At 40.2% G+C, this 19,744-nt stretch overlaps 1 protein-coding gene across 9 annotated transcripts in view; it reads right to left on the bottom strand.

Annotated features, from left to right (window-relative positions):
• SIK3 (SIK family kinase 3) overlaps positions 1-19,744 on the bottom strand; it is a 243,066-nt gene that overhangs the window by 221,713 nt on the left and 1,609 nt on the right. The window lies entirely within an intron of this gene.

Here is a 19,744-nt window from a genome sequence, read left to right as displayed (position 1 = left end):
CCTACACTGATTGCTAGAAGTAAATCGAAAGTATTCTCCAATATTTTGCAGGAAAATGTTAAAGGCTTGAGGGGAATAAAATCTAGTTGAGCCTAAAGTTTATAAGCATTCAAAATCTGTTAAGTCAATGGGCGCCTGGGTGGTTAGGTTGGTTAAGCGTCCGACTTTCACCTAGGTCATGATCTTGCCAGTCCCAAGTTCGAGCCCCGCATCAGGCTCTGTGCTGACAGCTCAGAGCCTGGAGCCTCTTTGGATTCTGCGTCTCCCTCTCTCTCTCTCTGCCCCTCCCCACTCGCACTCTGTCTCTCTCAAAAATAAACATAAATAAATGGATAATAAAATAAATAAATCAATCAAACAAAATCTGTAAGTCAAACTTCACAATGGGAGAATTCATAATTACAGTGGTCTTATTGTATATGGATTCCCCAGTTTTCACCCAAAAAAGTTCTAGGTCCTGGCTACCACCAGCTCAGTCTTCAGTGGCAGCTATATCGTCTCCATGGAGAAGGAGTTCAGAAAGAGCAACCTAATGGGGGAGGGCACTGGAGATTTTTACTTAAGGCTACATAATGCATGGCAAGAGCATGGCTTTCATTTAAATTATATGCTTATTTAGACAGAATCTGGCCAGTTCTTAGCCTCTCCAGTGGTCATTTTTCCTTAGTTTTCCTTCTACTCTTTCAGCATAAATCATCTGTAACAGCCAAGGTGTCTGGTTACATATTAACAGTTACAATGACAGTGATACAATTCTGGTTACTTAGAATTCCATGGTTCCACTTTGGTGCCTAGTGCCACCTGGCATGGCCGAAAGAACACAAGTCTCGGAGTCATACTGACCTACTGGGAAATTTTCGCTCTACCACTGAAAAGATATGTGGCCTTGAACACGCTGCCTAACTGAACCTCAGTTTCCTCAACTAGGTGTAACAACAGATGCTTTGCAAAGCTGTTGAGAGGTTAGGCTGTGTGGCACGAAGCACGCAGAACACGGGAGGTACGTAGCCCGTGGTAGTTACGACGGGAGGCTGACAACCGCCTGCGCTCAGTGACCAGACAGTATTCACTATATGATAATAACAGAAGTCATGCTGATCTGTCCTCCATGATACTCTCTCTAGTTCAGTTGTGGGCTGACTTAGCTGCCCTCTTATATTTTCATCTCATCTCTAGAAGAAGAAGGCCCTCTCCCAGTTCTCAGTCTTGAGGCCAAAAACGACTAACATTTCCAGCCATCTCCTTGGCAGCAGCATACTATCATCCCCTCCCTGACTCCGGGGCCTCTAGAACATCCTCTGTTGTCATTACCACCTGTTTCTGTTTTATGACCCACCCCAAATGCATTCCCTTAACAGATCTTCCACAACGTTTTTCCCAGGTCTATCCTAGGGAAACTCGGAAAGCCTCCAGTGTCTCAAGAACTACCGTGCTGGGGCTTACCTTATCAACACTCTCCACGACAGCAGTCAGCTCGTGATGTTCTGCCAGTGCCTAAATGCCTTTATGTCTCTGTCGGAGGCAGATGCCCAGCTCCTCTCTGCCCCAGCAAACGGGATCCTGATTTCAGAATGACATCTCCATCTCCATCTCCATCTCTCTCTCTCTCTCTCTCTCTCTCTCTCTCTCTGTGTCTTTCTAGCTCTCTCATCCAGGTTTATTTCATATTATTCTCCTGCCACCACTTCCCTACATCACTGCAGGAACATCCCCATTTGGGGCAAAGTGACAAGGGACCCAATGGGGGTTAGAAGACCTGGTTCTTCTCCCTCTACCTCTGCCACTCAAAACTGTTCGGAAGGGATATCTACTTCCTTCTGGGTAAAATCGTGGACTTACCTCACAGGACTGCAGTAAGATTCACATAGGACATCTGTGAACCCGTTATACAGACCTGAGATATTATTATAACTATAATAAGTTTCTACTATGACTTAAAACATTTACTTTTGAATATAAAACTCTAACATATTTCTCTAAAACCACTAGCTTTGGGGGAGTTTTTTTAGAGAGAATGTGAGCAAATGAGTGGGAGGGAGGGGGAGAGGCAGAGAGGGGGAGAGGACGAGGGAAGGGGGAGGGAGAGAGGGAGAGAAAGAATCTTAAGCAGGCTGCACATTCAGCATGGAGCCCAATGCAGGCACCCAGGTGCCCCTCTAGTATTATTTATATTAGCAAGATTAAAAAAAATAGTCACCCACAAGAAGACCAACTTAAAAAAGAAAAAAGAAAGATACATTCTTTCATGGGAATACTGTAATACTCCTTATCTAGTTACGTGTAACAGCCCTCAAGATACAACAGCAGAAAAACACAGACTAGTGTGTAGAATTTACTACATTTTGTTTTAAAAGAGCGGTACAGGCTCGAATACACATAAAATATCTTAGGATAAGTAAGACACTGATAACACCGACTGCCTTTGGGAAGGGATGCCCATAGGGTATGTGTGGGCAGGAAACTTCTCTCTGTATTTCACTCTTTTGTAGCTTTTACATTTTGGAACCTCCAGTCCCCCAGGTGGGGTTGGAAAGTCATCTCTTCATACAACTATAAACCTGAGAAATAATATGTGCCGCTAATGAGGGTGATGGCGTACCTGACAACTCAATTCCTGGGTCAGCCTCAACATCACAGTCACCACCGCCTAACAGACTGTGTTCCCTTCCAAGCCCTCATTCCATCATACAGTTCATTTATTCCTTCTCATCAAACTTCCTGACCTGCCAATTTTATGTCTGTGTGCTATGCATTTCCACACTCACCGTTATTGATAAAGTCTGAAAACTTACTGTCTTTAGAGTCCCGCTGCAAGCCCCAGAAGGGACCTCTGAGCCCTAACATGTCCTGCCTTCAGGGCTGGTCAGGGATCCACTCCGATGCTACCTTTCCTGAACCAAAGACTAAGTTCTGTCTCTTAATTACTCAAGATGGACCACAGGATCCACGCAAACTGTTAACCTGGGTCTCAACAACTACAAGGCTATGGAGCAGAGCATCCCCCTATTTAGAGAAGAGTAAATTATGTTAGTGTTTTCCAATCTGGCAGAAAAGCACTCCTTCTGAACCTTGCGACAGAACTCTTCGGTGGGGTAAGAGTGACAGAGGCAACGTTCTCCCAAACCTAAGTTTTAAATGGGATGGCCTTGAAGCGTGCTGCGATGACATAACAGGACGTAAAACACTGCTCAGAGCAGCAACAAGCACGACCGCCATGCCTGCTCTCCTATGGCAAGCAGGTTATTTTTGGACCTGGCCTATGAAGTACCCTTTGTTGACTATGAGCTTCACCCTCTGAATATTCCTTTCACATTCAACCTTGGTTCGCGCTTTCTGGCACAGAGCTCCAAAACCTCAATGGGATACATAATGAAATGCCGGGTTACTTCGGTGCAAAAAGGTCAAGCCTACAAGAGCTTTCTAATTGGGAAATCTCTTCAATGAAAGCATATAGGAAATTGCTGACTCCTTTTCCCTTCTCCCTTTTCCCAACAGCTATTTGCTTTCTTTGGAGCAAATCTTCAGTCAAACACAAAAGCCAACCACCTAGCAAAGCTCAAATACAGACAGGTGTTTTGCAAGCACAGTAAATCTCGAGGGCACCTAATCAATCCGAGATAACCCCTACTAGCAAGCTGCTCATTGGTGTGCTGGGTCAGTTAGCCACCTAAAACCTCACAGGTTAGACTGGCATTTAGAAAAGTCAGGAATACAACTATAAGAAAAGTAAGCCCATTTTCCACCAACAGAAACTTGCAAAAGGGAGAACTGTGTGTAAGTCAACTAGTCCTGCCAAATAAAAACCCTTCATTCCAGGGTTATTTTCAGTGGTATTTAATTCTAGGGTGGAGACTAGGGGTCCCAAACAAACCCACTTTATTCTTCTGTTTTAATACCTCTAGAATCCATGGTTAGGCTTATTAAGTAAAAAGTCTAAAAGAGCATAACAAAACCGCTATTTTATTTTTCAAAGAAAATGGGTAATCATCTGAAAATACACTTGTAAATTAGCAATTATATAGAATGAAGAGTTTTGTCAAAGTGCTCTGGAATAATGTTGCAAGAGAAAAGCAAGGATTCTTTCGCAATAAGTACACTACTCACGAGCTACACTCCCCACACGTGAAACTTCTCTAATACTCATAAGACCCTAATGGTGGCTCCTGCATAAGGACGACAGGAAAGAAAATCCCAAGAGAATATGGTCTATTTCAGACTATAGGAATTTCTAATGTTTTACAGAGCAAAGGAGAGTAACCAAAGAAACCGAAAGTGGCTCATAAGCAATGTTACCTGAACCTCACCCAAGTCATATGTAATGAATCAATGTGACACTGCATGCCATGGGAAGGACACGTGTCGTGCATGAGGGGAGAAAACCAAGGTCACTCACCAAATTCTGTACACCACTTTTAAGTAATTTTTCCACTATCTGCGTTGCTGTCAGCTGGGTGCCAATGCAATTTCTTGATGCCTTTTCTGCCACCTACCCTGTGTATTCTGCATTAAAAGATTATGAGAAAAGTATTTTTTTTAGAGATACCCAAGATTATAAAATGAGTTTTTTAAAAGCACTTAGGATGCCAAGCCAGGGTAAAGAATGTCATATCCTAGAAAAACTCCAATAAGTAACACCCTCAAACCAACTCTACTTTGCAGGCTGACTCTCAGAATAGATTAAACATTTAACCAGGAAGTTAAATGAATGTTTTCTAAGGGCCAGCAAGGGAGATTATGGTGCTTCCCAAACTGGTATATTTAAGACCGCTTGAGCCTGACCTTCCAAATATGCTTTAAGTTGTATAAAGCTGTAACCATTAAAGCTACTCAGTATCAAAGCAAGTAAAGACTTGAAAGACCTTAGAGGGGTGCCTGGGTGGCTCAGTTGGTTGGGTACCTGATTCTTGATTTCAGCTTAGATCATGATTCTCAGTTTGTGGGACCAAGCCCCACATCGGGGTCTGTACTGATGGTACAGAGACTGTTTGGGGTTCTCTCTCTCCTTCTCTCTCTGCCCTTCCCCCACAAATGCACACTCTCTCTATAAATAAAGAACTTAAAAATAAAAGAGCTCAGAAATATACCCAGCATGTGGAGATTTTGTAGATAAAGGGAAGAAATCAGGAAAGAAAAAAATTATTCAAGAAATTGTAATGAGACAATAAGCTAGACATCTGGAGAAAAAGGTTCATTCATTCAGTAAATGGAGGGCCTGGCATGAGGCAGGCACTGTGCTCAACACCGAAGATAAGAACAAGGGGGAAGAAAAAAAACTATACAATCCGTTGCCTTCAAGGAGCTTACAGTCCAGCAAGAGAAGAAAGCTATTAATAACCACAAAAATAAGTGTAAAATCACAACTTCAGCAAATTCCCTAACTGATCCCTTCTCATTCAGTTCACACCAAAATACATTCCAAGTGAGGCAAAGATCTAAATTTATACACAAAACCATCAAAGTACTTGATGAAAAGACGGGTAAAAAATTTTTTTAATTAGAATGAGGACAGAAATCACATGAGAAGCCACAGAGGGAAAACAAAACAAAACAGGAAAACCTGACTACAAAAAAATGTTTACATTTTATATTTTAAAAAATACACAGGGGCGCCTGGGTGGCTCAGTCGGTTAACCAACTTGGACTTCGGCTCTGGTCATGATCTCACAGTTCGTGGATTCGAGCCCCGCATCGGGCTCTGTGCTGACAGCTAGCTCAGAGCCTGGAGCCTGCTTCATATTCTGTGTCTCCCTCTCTCCCTGACCCTCCCCTGTTCACACACTCTCTCTCTCTCTCTCTCAGAAATAAATAAAACATTTAAAAAAATTTTTTTAATACACACAAACTCAAATGACCAAAATAGAAACATACCTGTAAAATTTTAAGAGATAACTAATATTCAAAAAGCTATTTGCACAACACTGAGGAAAGGCCATAAAGCTCAATAGAAAAGTAGACAAAGGGGGCAACTAGGTGGCTCAGTCAGTTAAGCATCCAACTTCGGCTCAGATCACAATCTCACAGATTGTGAGTTCAAGGGATCATGAGTTCAAGCCCAACTTCAGGCATAAGCCTGAGCCTGCTTCAAATTCTGTCTCCCTCTCTCTGTCTCAAAAATAAACATTAAAAAAAAAAAGTAGACAAAGAACACAATTCCAAGAAAAAATACAAATGGCCAATCATTAAATTAAATGATAATTTGCTAATAACTAACTATAAACTCAAATAATGTTTTTTACCTGTCAGATTGGCTCTCTAAAAAGATGGCTAGCTGCCAGTGTTAAAGGAGGCAGAGAGGGCACTGCGGTGCACTCTTGAGTGTAGTGAATTAGCCTGGCCTTTCTTGGAGGGCAGTTTGGCAACATTTAAAACTTGAAGCATCCACACTTCAATGCAGGAATTCCTCTTCTAGTGAATTATTCTATTAAATTACTGAGAAAATGAAGACTCCAGTATCAAAAGCAGATTCTAGCACTGTATATACCAGAACAGAAAAGAATACATAACTTCTGGGACGTTTACTCTCTAAGTTGGACCTGATAAAACTCTTGCATTTAACATTTTTATTTTTAAAAATTAAGTCTGAGTCTTTTGAATATTAATACAACAGCAATAAACGAAATAGAAAAGAAACACTCGCATATGTATGCAAATATACATGTGCAGAGAGGTTAACAGATATAATTCGTAATTAAAAAAATAAGAGGGAAAAACATTGAATCTATCAATAGGGCATAACTTAAATAAATTATAGTATATCCATACAACGGAATACTCTGCAGCCATTAAAAAGATTGAAACTAGAGCAAAATGTACTAACCCGGAAAAATATCAGAGACATATTATTCAAATTAAAAAATAAGTGGCAAACTGGATGTGTGGTATGATACCTTTTTAATAAAAAACACACAATGTTAACACATGAATAGAAAAATCTGGTTATAAAATGTTAACAATGGGGCTCCCGGGTGGCCCAGTCAGTTGGAGCATTTGATTCTTGATTTCAGCTCAGGTCATGATCCCAGGGTCTTGGGATTGAGCCCCATACCTCAATGCAAGAGAGAGCTTCTCTCTCTCTCTCTTCCTCTCTCCCTCTGACTCTCTCCCCTGCTTGCTCGCTCGCTCTCTCTCTCTCAAAATAAAAAAATAATGTTAATGATGTTTTCTCTGGAGAGAACTACTACTTCCTATATTATATACTTGTAAAGCTTGATTATTTCATAAGACAAATGTATCAGACAGATACATAGATGTTTTTAAATAGACTTTGAGGTTACAAAATGTCCTGGAAAAGGGAGAACTAGCTGAACTAGGAGAAAGGAAGAAAATGAGTAAAAATAGAAGAAAATATTCACAACAGAGCATACAATTTCAGAGTTAGAATAACCTTACAAATTCAGAAACAAGTGCATCAGGGGTGCCTGGGTGGCTCAGCTGGTTACTGTCTGACTTCAGCTCAGGTTATGATCTCATGGTTCATGAGTTCAAGCCCTGCGTTGGGCTCTGTACTGACAGCTCAGAGCCTAGACCCTGCTTTGCATTCTGTGTCTTCATCTCTCTCTGCCCTGCCCCACTCACACTCTGTCTCTCTCACTCTCTCTCTCTCACTCTCTCAAAAATAAAAACATTTTTTAAAAATTAAAAAAAAAAACAAGTGCATCAAAATTAAAAACTTTTGTACTACTAAGAAAACCATCAATCAAGAAAGTAGAAAACCCATAAGACGGGAGAAAATATTTGTAAATCATGTATCTGATGATACAACTTGTATCTGGAATATGTAAAGAATGCTTACAACTAAAAGAGACAAATAACCCAACAAAAATACAGCCAAAAATCTAAATAGACACTTCTCCAAAGATCTACAAATCGGCAATCGGTGCATGAAAAGATGCTCAACACCAACAGTCATTAGGAAAATGCAAATCAAAACCACAAAGAAATACCACTTCACATCCACGAGGATGTACAGGTCAAAAGTTGTGGTGAGGACACACAAAAGCTGCACCCTCACTGATCACCAGTGGGAATGTAAAATAGGACAGCCATTCTGGAAAACAGTTTGGCAATTCCTCAGAAAGCTAAACATGGGGCTACATGATCCAGCAATTCCACTCTTGGGTATATATGCCCAAGCGAAATAGATGTCCACACAAAGACTTGTGTGTGAATGTTCATAACAGCATTGTTCACAACAGGCAGAGGAGAAACAATGCAAAGGTCCGTCAGTTCACAAACGGATAAGCCAAGAGCAGCCGAGCCATACACAAGAATATTATTTGGCCATAAAAAGTAATGAAATTCTGAATTCTGGCATTCATCTATGCTACCACATACAGGAACCTTGAAGACACTATGCTAAGTGAAAGAAGCCAGACACGAAAGGCCATATTTTGCAGGATTCTATTTCTACGAAATGTCCAGAATAGACAAATCTATAAAATTGATTAGTGGTTGCTCAGGGGTGGGGGAAGGAGGCTGAGGAAATGGGTAACGCCTGCTAACTGGTATATGCCATTTAACGGGAGTGAAAATGGTCTAAAACAGACTGTGCTGATGTGTGCACAACTCTGTGGATATACGAAAACACTGAATTAATGAACCGTATAGTGTGTGAATTATATCTCAATAAAGCTCTTAAAATGTACATGTACATATAAAAAAACCTGAAAGCTCCATGAGGTTAAGAGATTTGGCCAAATTGCTAGCTATTAAAAATTAAATCTGCAAACATGTTCCTAGACTCCCACACCAATGCTCAATTCATTGCTAAAGACTGCCTCAGGCGATTCTGATGGGCCCACAAGGTTCCCCAAAGAGCTGGAAAAGCAAAAAACACAGGTCCTAGCCTCAGAAAAGGAAGAGAAATTTAGGTAACACAACTGAAATGTGGTTTTAAAATCTAATGTGACTCCAAAATGGAGTCCTGAACTAAAAAAAAAAAACAAAAACCTAACCACCCCTGACATAAGACATTGTGACTTCTTACAACAGTACCCCTTTTACTAAGAGCTCAATGAGAGCAGGGCACTGGATGCAGCTGCTGACTGAAAAGGAAGAAGAAAAATGAGATCCGGAGAGGCAGCAGGCTGAAATCACTGGCCATGCTTTTGCATGTGTCAGAGGGGCCTATGAGCGACATGCTTCTAACAAGTTATTTTACTCTCAAGGGTGTAAAATCCTTTAAGATCTGAAAGAACCACCCTCAAATTCAATTACGTCCCAGAATGACTATACACGTATGAAATATTCAGGTCTAATGTATGAATGTGGTGTCTTTGCTGCTGACTTAGAGAGACACAGAGATCACTGCTGGAATACAACTGTCCCATTTGACCAGAATAACAATATCACCGTTGATGGAGAAATGAAAAGTAAGCCAAGAACGTGCAATCACTAAAAACATTATTTTGAGGATTTGGAAAAATGAGCTACTAAAAAAATGCATCTATTGTCCGAACACTGCTTTATGCAACATTATAATGAACATTTTGACAGAAGGAAAGGACAACAGGAGGCAGGAAGCAGAAGGAAAGAAGAAATCCTGCAGGTGCCCGTCTAATCCAAATACGAAACACACATCTCTGCTCCTGCCTTGCACAATAAAAACAGTTCTGTTTCTTGCAGCATATGAACCAAGATTTCTTTTGCCAGGAACAGAAAACAACTTACTACATGAAAATGTCAACTTGTTCCATGGAACACTACACTGGCAGTGAACAGATATAAACCTTTTAAACTAGAGAGTCTGGCTGTTTCCTCACCAAATTTTTAACATTACTGGCCATTATCAAATTCTGTTCAGTTCATGCAAACTCCAACAGAAGTGGACAAAAATCCCACCCTGAAGTCTATGCTTTAAATAAAAGATCCTATAAAATATCTTGTCCCCAAATTGCTAACAACTTTCACTTATTTATAATTTTATGTTAGTGCAGAAGCTCTCTCAACCCACCTCCACTCCACCAACCTGCCTAAATAACCAATGCTTCCCCTTCACTCAGGGAGGCAACTGGCACCCCAGCGTGCAAACTGGCCCCAATGAAGAGCCACTCGAACTCTCCAGAACTCTCCATCTTTCTGCTCCCACCCACTGAGATGCATGCTTACCAAGAGCATTTTTTCTCCCCAAACCTATTTATCCCAGGTGCTCTTGTTATTAGTTAAAGGAAATCAGGGAGGAAAGAAAGGCATGCTTCTCTATGAAAACTAGGTTGAATGCTTAAAGAGACTTGGTAAAGTCAAATTAGATGTAGATGAAACAGATGTAAAAGACTGGGGGGAGGGAATCATAAAACTCAAGAGGGATCCTGTGCTCATACTGCTTCACAAATGCCTTTAAATTCATGCTCTGCTTTAAAAAGGCAAAACAAACTGGAAATCATAGATGATAAAGTATGGGTATGTTTAATGCAAACAAGATGAAGGAACTCCAATCAAGACATCAATATACCAAGAAAGGCCTTGGCTCTACATCAGAAGATTAGCTGGTGAATGTGTTTCTTAAACAAATTGCAAAGAGAAAGAGAAGGAGAGGAAACCTATAGAGTAAAACAAACAAACTAAAAAAACAAAAACGAAAACACTTAAGGGACATCAATTACAATGTATGAACCTTATTTAGACCCTGATTCAAACAAATAACTGGTGTGTGTGTGTGTGTATGTGTGTGTATATATATATATGTATATACCAGTTTTTATATATACACACACATACACACACACATATATATATAGGACAATCAGGGAAATTTTAACACTGATTTGATATTTAATGACAGTGAGGAATGACTATTGTTTTAGGTAGGATAATGGTCCTAGGGTTATGTTTTTTGAAAAAGAATCCTCATTTAGAGATACATGCCAAAATATTTACAAATAAAATAATAGGATCCTATAATCTGCTTCAAAATAAACTAGAAAGAATTGGGAAGGGGTGCAGATGAAAGATTGGCCATGAGGTGGTAACAGCATCAGCTGGGTGATGAGCCCATGGGGTTCATTATACTCGTCTCTTGACTTGTTTACGCTTGAAATTTTCCAGAATAAGCACTTTTAAAAAGATTAGTGAATGGATGTCTGTATATATTTTAAATTACAATACTAAAATTACAGGGACCCCTGGGGGGCTCAGTCGGTTAAGGGTCCCACTCTTGATTTCAGCTCAGGTCATGATCTCACGGTTTGTGGGATTAAGCCCTACACTGGGCTCCACGTCAGCACGGAGCCTGCTTGGGATTCTCTCTCTTTCTCTCTCTCTGTCCCTCCCCCACTTGCATACTCTCTCTCAAAATAAGTAAATAAACATTAAAAATAAGATAAAGAAAGAAGGCCTCCTCGTGCATGCTGGGGAGGCTAACCGTGGCACAACCTTTCTGGAAAGCAACGTGGCAACATAGGTAGGTATCCAGTGTCTTAAAAACGTATACCCTCTGACCCAGTCATTTCACTCCCAACAATCTATCTGGAGCAAAATATCTGAAATGCATCAAAGACTCATGTGCAAAAATGGGCATCAGAGAAAATTTGAGAGTGAAAAACTGGGAAGAAACTTCAATTATGGAAAGTTTCAAAAAATGACAGCAGATAATGGAAAGGTATACATGTGTTAAAATTGATATTTACAAACAGTTTCTAATGATGGGAGAATGCTTATAATGCTAAAAGAGAAAAGGAATAAATTAGTATACCAATATGATCCCATTTATGTATTTTAAAATATTAATGACTACTGCCTCTAGGTGAAAGGATTAGGGTGATTTTTTTTGCCTTTGCTATAATTTCCTGAGTTTTCCCCAAATTTCTTCCATGAATACAAATTACTTTTATAATCAGGGCAAAGTGATAGAAGAAAGCCCACCAAAAAGAGGCAATTGGGCTGAAGTAAGAGAATTAATGCTTAATATCTCTTCCTCCTCTATCAGGTTTAAGCTGTAAGCATTGAACTGCTCCTTTAACGTAACCTACAGTCTACCCTGATGAGAATAAAATTTATCGTCTTGTCTTCCAGGACCAGGAGCTGCTACTTTTCCATACAGATGACACAACAAATACTAGTTGAACTAATCCGTTAAAGGAAAGGACCATCAAAAATAACCCATTAAAGTTAAAAGCCAGTGACAGAAAAGTTGTTTTGTTTTGATTTTATATCAGATCACTTAGGACAAAGAAAAGAACAACAGATACTTGAAAGTTATTTCAGGAAGTGCTAACAGCCCATGACAGTTGGGTAAGTCTGCTCCAAGGCCGAAGACAGAAAACAGGGCCCTGGCTGACTATATGATACTGAATGGACCACTGGAAGCTTGGATATGAAGAACCTTCCCTTTAAAGTAAGGGACTGGATACAGTAAATCACAGGATTTACTGTAGAGATACTGAACTTCCTAATAATGAAAGTTTGAGATATGCAAAAAATAAAGTACTTGCCCAGTACTTGCCCAGAAAGCTTGTAAAATTTCCTTACCTAGAAATTTGTGAGAAAAAAAAAAAAAGGGTAATTACTTTCTTTAACATCTTAACTGGAGATAGAAAATTTCAGTAGTAAAATTCTAAGATGTATTCTAAGATATATTAAGAGTATAAAACAAACTCAGCTCTCACTTTTTTAATCCTGATACCCATTCACTAAATGAGTATTTACAGGCATTGCAGCAGGCACTGAGAATACAGCAGGGAAGAGCAGATTACAATCCCTGCCCTCATGGACTTAGAGGAGTATACTGTGCCTCCTCACATACATTAAAAGTTAGGTATTCTCTTATTTTAAATAAAATTATTTTTAGAAATTTTGAGCATGTCACAAACAGCATCCAGCATCTGAACTCATCCAGAGAAGTGCTTAATAAATATTTCTGAAACACAACTAAAAAACTATGTGGCTGAGTACTGGGGTGGCAGGCAAACTTGACTTCATTATAAATAAATTTGTACTTTTTGAAATCTTGTCCCATGTATCATCCATTCCTAGTTTTTGACAATTTTTCAACAAAATTCATTGGACGGATGGATGAATGGAATGAAAAATTTCTTCTCAAAGAAATTCAGTTTCAAGAAATGTGATTGGGTGCCTGGGTGGCTCAGTCGGTTAAGTGTCCGACTTCAGCTCAGGTCATGATCTCACAGTCAGTGGGTTCAAGCCCTGCATCGGGTTCCGTGCTGACAGGTAGCTCAGAGCCTGGACCCTGTTTCACATTCTGTGTCTCCCTCTCTCTCAGAAATAAATAAAACATTGAAAATTGAAAATTAAAAAAAAAAAAGAAAGAAAGAAAGAAAGAAAAGCAATGTGATTAGCTGGGGCACCTGGGTGGCTCAGTCAGTTACGCATCTGACTCTTGATTTCAGTTCAGGTCATGATCTCGAGGTCCATGAGTTCAAACCCTGCATCAGTGCCATGCTGGCACTGGGAAGTCTGCTTGGGATTGTCTGTCTGTCTCTCTCTCTCTCTCTTCCCCTCCCCAGCTCACTCTAGCTGTCTCTCAAAACAAATAAACTTTAAAAACAAGAAAAGAAATGTGATTAGCTAACCTCAGTTTTCACGTTCAATTCTCCTGAAGGAGCAATAAGAAGTAAAGCATACTGCTGGTAAGCATGTACATACTAGAGCTGAAATTAGGCAGAAATTGAAAATTTCTCAGAACTTCCTAATCAAAGCCTAAATATAGTTTAAGATAATGAACCAAAAGTATCCAAGTGAGTGAGCACAGCCCACACAGACAAGCTTAAACAGGAGATGGGTATATTTCTCCTTCCTTTTCAGTTTCTAGGAAATGAAGCTGAGTATTCAGTCTGATTCCTACCTTTCTGACAACTAAATTCTGACATGAAATACGTAGTAGCCAGAGACTTCTTGTCTGCAATGGATCACATACCTCCTAAATGGAAATATATTCCTAAATATAACTTCACCATGGCTCGTCCAACAGTTTTGTAGTAGCTGAAGAGTTTTATTTTGAACTGATCCAAAACAAGCCCTTTCAAGCTAATTCATCCAAGACTATTGAGGCTTCTCAAAGACATTGCCTGGGACAGTTATTTAACAATTATTTATTATATTAGAACAAAAGTGCATGAGAATGTTTAAAATTTTCATTCTCTAGATGTTATCAGTCATCTATGAGACAGTATAACTGTTCTATGCCAAAAGGGACTAAGGTACTCATGGGGGGGGGGGGCAGAGACTCATTCGATAGGTGAGGTTATTCACCTAGGGAACAGATGTATCCCGTAGACCAGAGACTAGAACCACATAAGAGGAGCCCTAGATAACTGGTTCTCTTGGCCCTCACCTGTGTCATCAAGGGTATGCATCTTGGTGACCAGTTCTCTTACTGACTTAAAAGATGGCACCATGCCCTAGAAATTGGTAGTGATCTGGTAAGTAAGGAGTCCATCTCAGAAAGGTACTTTCAAAGTCAGACCATACCAGCCCAGCCCAACCCAACCGAGCAGAAGTATAATTACTCATATTCCCTGGGAGTAAGCTAGATATAGTGGTGAAAGAAAACTATATAAGGCACACTGTGTTTATGGTCGTTGCCTTTTCTACGTCCATTGCTTTCCTTTTTTACTTCCTTAGTATTTGGAAAGGGTTTTGGGGGAGTTTTTATTTTGTTTTGTTTTGTTTTGAAAGGCTCTTTTGATGCCTCAGTCAAGTCAAGAGGGCACCAAGTGGTATCTGAGTAGGGTTTAAAGGCAAAGCCATGGACCCATGGAGGACTACCGGAGCATTGCAGAAGTGACAGGGCAAAACCATGCCAAAGGACAGGTGAAACACAGGGTTAGGGTTAGGGTCACTACTTGGAAATGTTTCCTCTTATCATGGTATCTCACTTTTGAAGTTTTTTGTACTAGAAATCATAAATGTCTTAGACTTTAATTAGTAAGTACATCTTGTTTCTTTAATTAAAGATCAAGAGGGCAAAGACAATGTTTTCTATGATTGGAGGAGTCAGGTAGCATTAATTAGGAATAGGGATCCCTGGATTCCAATTCCAGCTCCCCCATTAACTAGCTGTCAGATTCTGGGTAAATGGTACAGTGGGGAGATGGAAGATACCAAAGAGAGATAAGAATCTAATGGATAATTGGTCTAAACTACTTTAATAGTTCCTAAAAGCCTAAGAGTTTAAATTCCATGAGGTCCACCCTTCTAGACTCTGGAAAAGAAAGAGCTGGAATTGAATAGGTCTAAGATTTTTTTGTGTGTGTGCCATCCACCCCACCAAAATCAGCACATAATGTTGGTTGACCATGTTTAATTTATATGCAAAATCTATGTCATTTTCTTATAGGTGTGAAAGAATGTAAGCTGTTATAATTGAACACTGCTCCCATCTCAAGAAATGCATTAAAAAAAGCATATTTACCCTTAACCATAAAATAACCAGCACAGATTTTTAAAATCATAAATCAGATGATACCAGAGCTCTACTTTGATATCCTCTGATGCTAATCCCATTTCATACCCAATTCCATAAAATGGCCTATAACACCTATATGATCTGGACCCCTAACTTGTCCTCATCCCTTACCATCCTCCCCCTTGTTCACTAAGCTCTAGGCACCATACCCTTAGGTTTAATCTTTGGATAACCAAGTTCATTTCCATCCCAAGACTGCTGCACTTGCCATTCCTTCTGCATTGAAAATTCTGTCTTCCAAATCTGCCCAGGCTGGCTTTTGTTGTCATTCAGGTGCCAGTTCAAATATCATCACCTTGGGGCACCTGGGTGGCTTAGTCAGTTGAGCGTCCGACTTTCGCTTAGGTCGTGATCTCACGGTTCGTGGTTCGAGCCCCGCGTCGGGCTCTGTGCTGACTGCCAGCTCAGAGCCTGGAGCCTGTTTCAGTCTGTGTCTCCCTCTCTCTCTGACCCTCCCCTGCTCACGCTGTCTCTCTCTCTCTCTCTCTCTCTCCTAGAAATAAATAAAAAATATTTTAAAAATATATATATATCATCACCTTGGAAAGGCCTTCCCTGAGAACTCCACCTGAAGCAGCACCCTGCCCCAGACACTAACTTCCTCATAGTATTCATCACTACATGAAGTCATGTGTTTACATGTTTCTTGTCTGCTTCCTTGCATTAGAAACTAAGCTTCAAGAAGGCAAGGGACTTTTTGTCTTTCCTGTTACTGGTGTACTCAGGAGCCCAAGGATAGAAACTGGCCCCACAGTGGGATGCAGCAAGTATGTGTCAAATGAATGGATGGATAAGGGAAAGATTCCATCCCTGCGCAAAGATGTTTTTTGATGTTTTTTAGAATTATAGAGGTTCTGGTGAGCAGAGAGCATTTCTTTTTCTCTTCAAAGCATCCATTTTTTTTCTCTCTTATGCCATGAACTAGAAAACATTCGCCAGATTGATGCTTGGAAAATGAAAACAGCACTTCTGGCACAGAAATAACTAGTCTGGGCACCTCTGGCTTGAGCCAGATCTATGACTTTCTAGGGAGCTGGCACCAAAGTCAGAATGTTAAAATAAACAGCTTTGATGTTGAAAGTAGAATACTGGTATTTTGACTCTGGAGAAACCAGTCCAAATCAATCTTAGCTCTTCACAAAATTTCAACAAAGTGAGTAACCCCATCACAACTGCATCAAAATGAAGTCAGTCATCTTTCAATAGTCATTTTCAGATTCTCTAAAGATGGAACTATCCTCCTCAAATGTATCCAATGTAACCTTGCTTTCATTTTCTTGTTGATATAATTCTCTTTTCTATTTACCAATGAATCTTGCTTTCAGCCTTCTAATGAGTGTAAGCGTCATCTAATCTGCTTCATTAAGCTCCTCCATAGAAGTGAAAATACCACTTCCCACTCTGAGTCGCTCTCTTCATGGAAATGAGTTTGCACTAAACCACACAGCACACAGATGTGTCATGGCTGCTCAACATTTGGAATGGGGTCATGGGGCAACATGTTTTCTCTGGGTAATATCTAAAGTGAAAACCCCTGACCTTGGTCTTCAAAGTAGCACACTCTGCACCCAAATGCAAATGTACCCTTAAACTTGCAAGAATATTTCTTCATATTCTCCACCAAATTTAAGTGAACCTCTCGGGGGAAAGTATACTCAAATAAACTCTGTTCCATTACTAATGTAACCAGGAGTCATTACACAAACAAACCGAAAATTCGAGGCAGCCCAAAGCAAAAGCCAGTGTCAGTTTTCAGAAGATAAGGCTCACAACTGCTTTAAAAGAAAAAAGTTGAGGGGTGCTTGGCTGACTCAGGTAGTAGAGTATGCAACTCTTGATCTCGGGGGTTGTGAGTTCAAGCCCCACACTGGGCAAAGAGATTAGATTTTTTTAAAAATGGAAACTAATGGAAAATTGTTTTAAAATGTCAGTCTCATGAAATTAGCTCACAGTCCACAGGAGCTGAGCCCAAATATTACAAAGTGGCATCTGAAATAAGAGCAACCTACTTTTTTTTACCCAGAAAGCATATCACGAAGGTGACATCTACCTGCACAAACGGCATATGCATTCATAAACTGTTCCAAATGGATGAAAGGCGAAAGAAGAGGGGCTATGCCCCACTCATCTCTGTTACTACAGCAGTTACTGACGATAGTTACCATATGCCTACTATGTGCCAGGCATGTTCCAAGAGCATCCCATGTATTACCTTGTTTAATCTTCACAACCCGCAAAGCTGTGAGGTGTGTGCTGCCGCCTCTCATTTTTACAGATGAGCAAATCCAAGCAGAGAGAGGTTAAACAATGTACCCGAGATCATCCAGCCATTAAGCAGAAGGGGATCCAAACCCAGGCAGCCTTATCCAAAACCCAACCTCTTAACCACAAACCAGTAACAAGCAAGTGTTGCATACTTGCTAAAATGACACTTTATAAGTCTTTGGCCGATGGCTTTTATAATCATGTATAGATTTTTAAAATGTACACCACACAGATCTACTCTTTGTCCCCACTCATCCCACCAGTGAAGGCATAATTAGGCACAGGCAACAGACTATAAGCACACTGGAAGCAGAAAATCTTTCTTAAATATCTTTAATAATTTACAGGGTCCTACCAAAAAGAACAGAGCCAGAGAATCTCACACTAAGACTTCTCCAAAAGAAAAAAAAAAGTTTCTTTATCCAAAAGAAAATAAAAAAGAAGATAGGACAAGACAGCCAGGGTAAGCTGCTGACCAAAGTATGTCACAGATGAACATTCTCTCCCGGTAACCGTACCGCAGTGCTGCCCCAAGCACCGCAGTGCTGCCCATACTCGGTCTGAGCTCACGACTGCTGGGCTGCATAAGTCACCCACAACCTAACAGGAAAACAACTCCTCTTACTGATTTTTTTCAGCCCAGGGTCCTACTCCAGGAGGTTTGAGAGTTAACAGAATCTGGGAAAGAGCCAGCTTTACCACTTACTGTTGCACAGAGGGCAGCTTGGTCAATAAATGAAGTTTACTTTAGCCTCTTAGTCCTTGGAATGGGCAGTGTGTGGAAGAAAAAGTAGATCATAAATACTTCCCTGATGTTCAGAAAGCACCTGTTACCTACCCTCCTTCAACCAACACAGACACCTTCTGAATTATCAGAGTCTGATTGTTTGAGCCACTTTTAAGTAAAACCCAGACCGTTCAGTGGCCTAGAGGGTGAAGAGGAAAAAGAAAAAAAAAAAAAAATCATGCACCTCTAAAAGATGAAACAAAAAATTATAGACTCTGGAAAGAAATGGAAAAAAAAAAAAATCAGCTCTCTTTGGTTCCAAGTGACCTTACTGCAGAAGAGAAATGCTGCACGCTGCACGCTGCAGTGCACGGGGAGAAAACTCTATCTCCCTGAGTAACTGGAAGTGCAGCTCCTGCATTTACCAGTACCGAGGCACCTTCCGCGCCATTATATGACCAAACCATGGCCTTACTAGGCCATCACACTGTATGTCAACAGCTGTTAGGCACATCTAAGCTGTCAGCGTTTAAGAACCCCTTCCAAAGTGGATTCAGATAACCAGGGAGCAGGCCAAAATATGCTCATCGCTCACCCAGAGCACATGACAACTCCTTGTGAATCAAGCTTCACTCATTTCGTCAGAGTAATTTAAGCAGCAAAAGATAGGGCGCTTGTAACTGTAACTAGGAAATTGCACACTGCTACAGAAACACAAATGAGTGCTGGTGTGGTCCCCTCACACATGCAACTCATTGTCCAAGCCAATTCAGTCTCATTCAGGATTTCGAATATTTCCATACATAGGAATTACATAACTGCATACCACAAATGATCAAAGATAAAAACCAACATAAACAGTGACACGCATTTATAAACAAGCTAATGTTTAATATGCTGCAGTCTTAAAGGATACCAAGGCTTCAGAGAAAAACCAAGAAAAACACACACACACACACACAGGAAAATTAGAAAGCGAGCAGATCAGCCATAATTAGCCACTGGCTTTGCTGACTACTGAAGATAGAAACGTCTCTTTTATACATAAAGCCAAGAATCAACTGTTTGCAATTATATTTACAAAAACATACAACTCTGTCTGTCGCAGACTATTTCATCAATATTTTGGTGTATCCAAGGGCTGGAGGACACAAAACTCTTTAAATCATAGATACCATAAACCAGGCAACCAATTAAATTCATGGAGTCCATCCCCTAGAGGTCAGATCAAAATAATCACAGGAGCTTGATGTGATTACTGAGAAGAGAAGGGAAAGGTAAAAAAAAAAAAAAAAAAATTAATAATAATAAAAAAAGGAAATCCTGAAACA

Source organism: Crocuta crocuta, unplaced genomic scaffold (genome assembly GCF_008692635.1).
Source record: "Crocuta crocuta isolate KB4526 unplaced genomic scaffold, BGI_CrCroc_1.0 scaffold271, whole genome shotgun sequence".
NCBI classification, from domain to species: domain Eukaryota; kingdom Metazoa; phylum Chordata; class Mammalia; order Carnivora; family Hyaenidae; genus Crocuta; species Crocuta crocuta.
The sequence above is the reverse complement of the archived record's forward strand: the minus strand, read 5'-3'. Positions and strand labels throughout refer to the sequence as shown.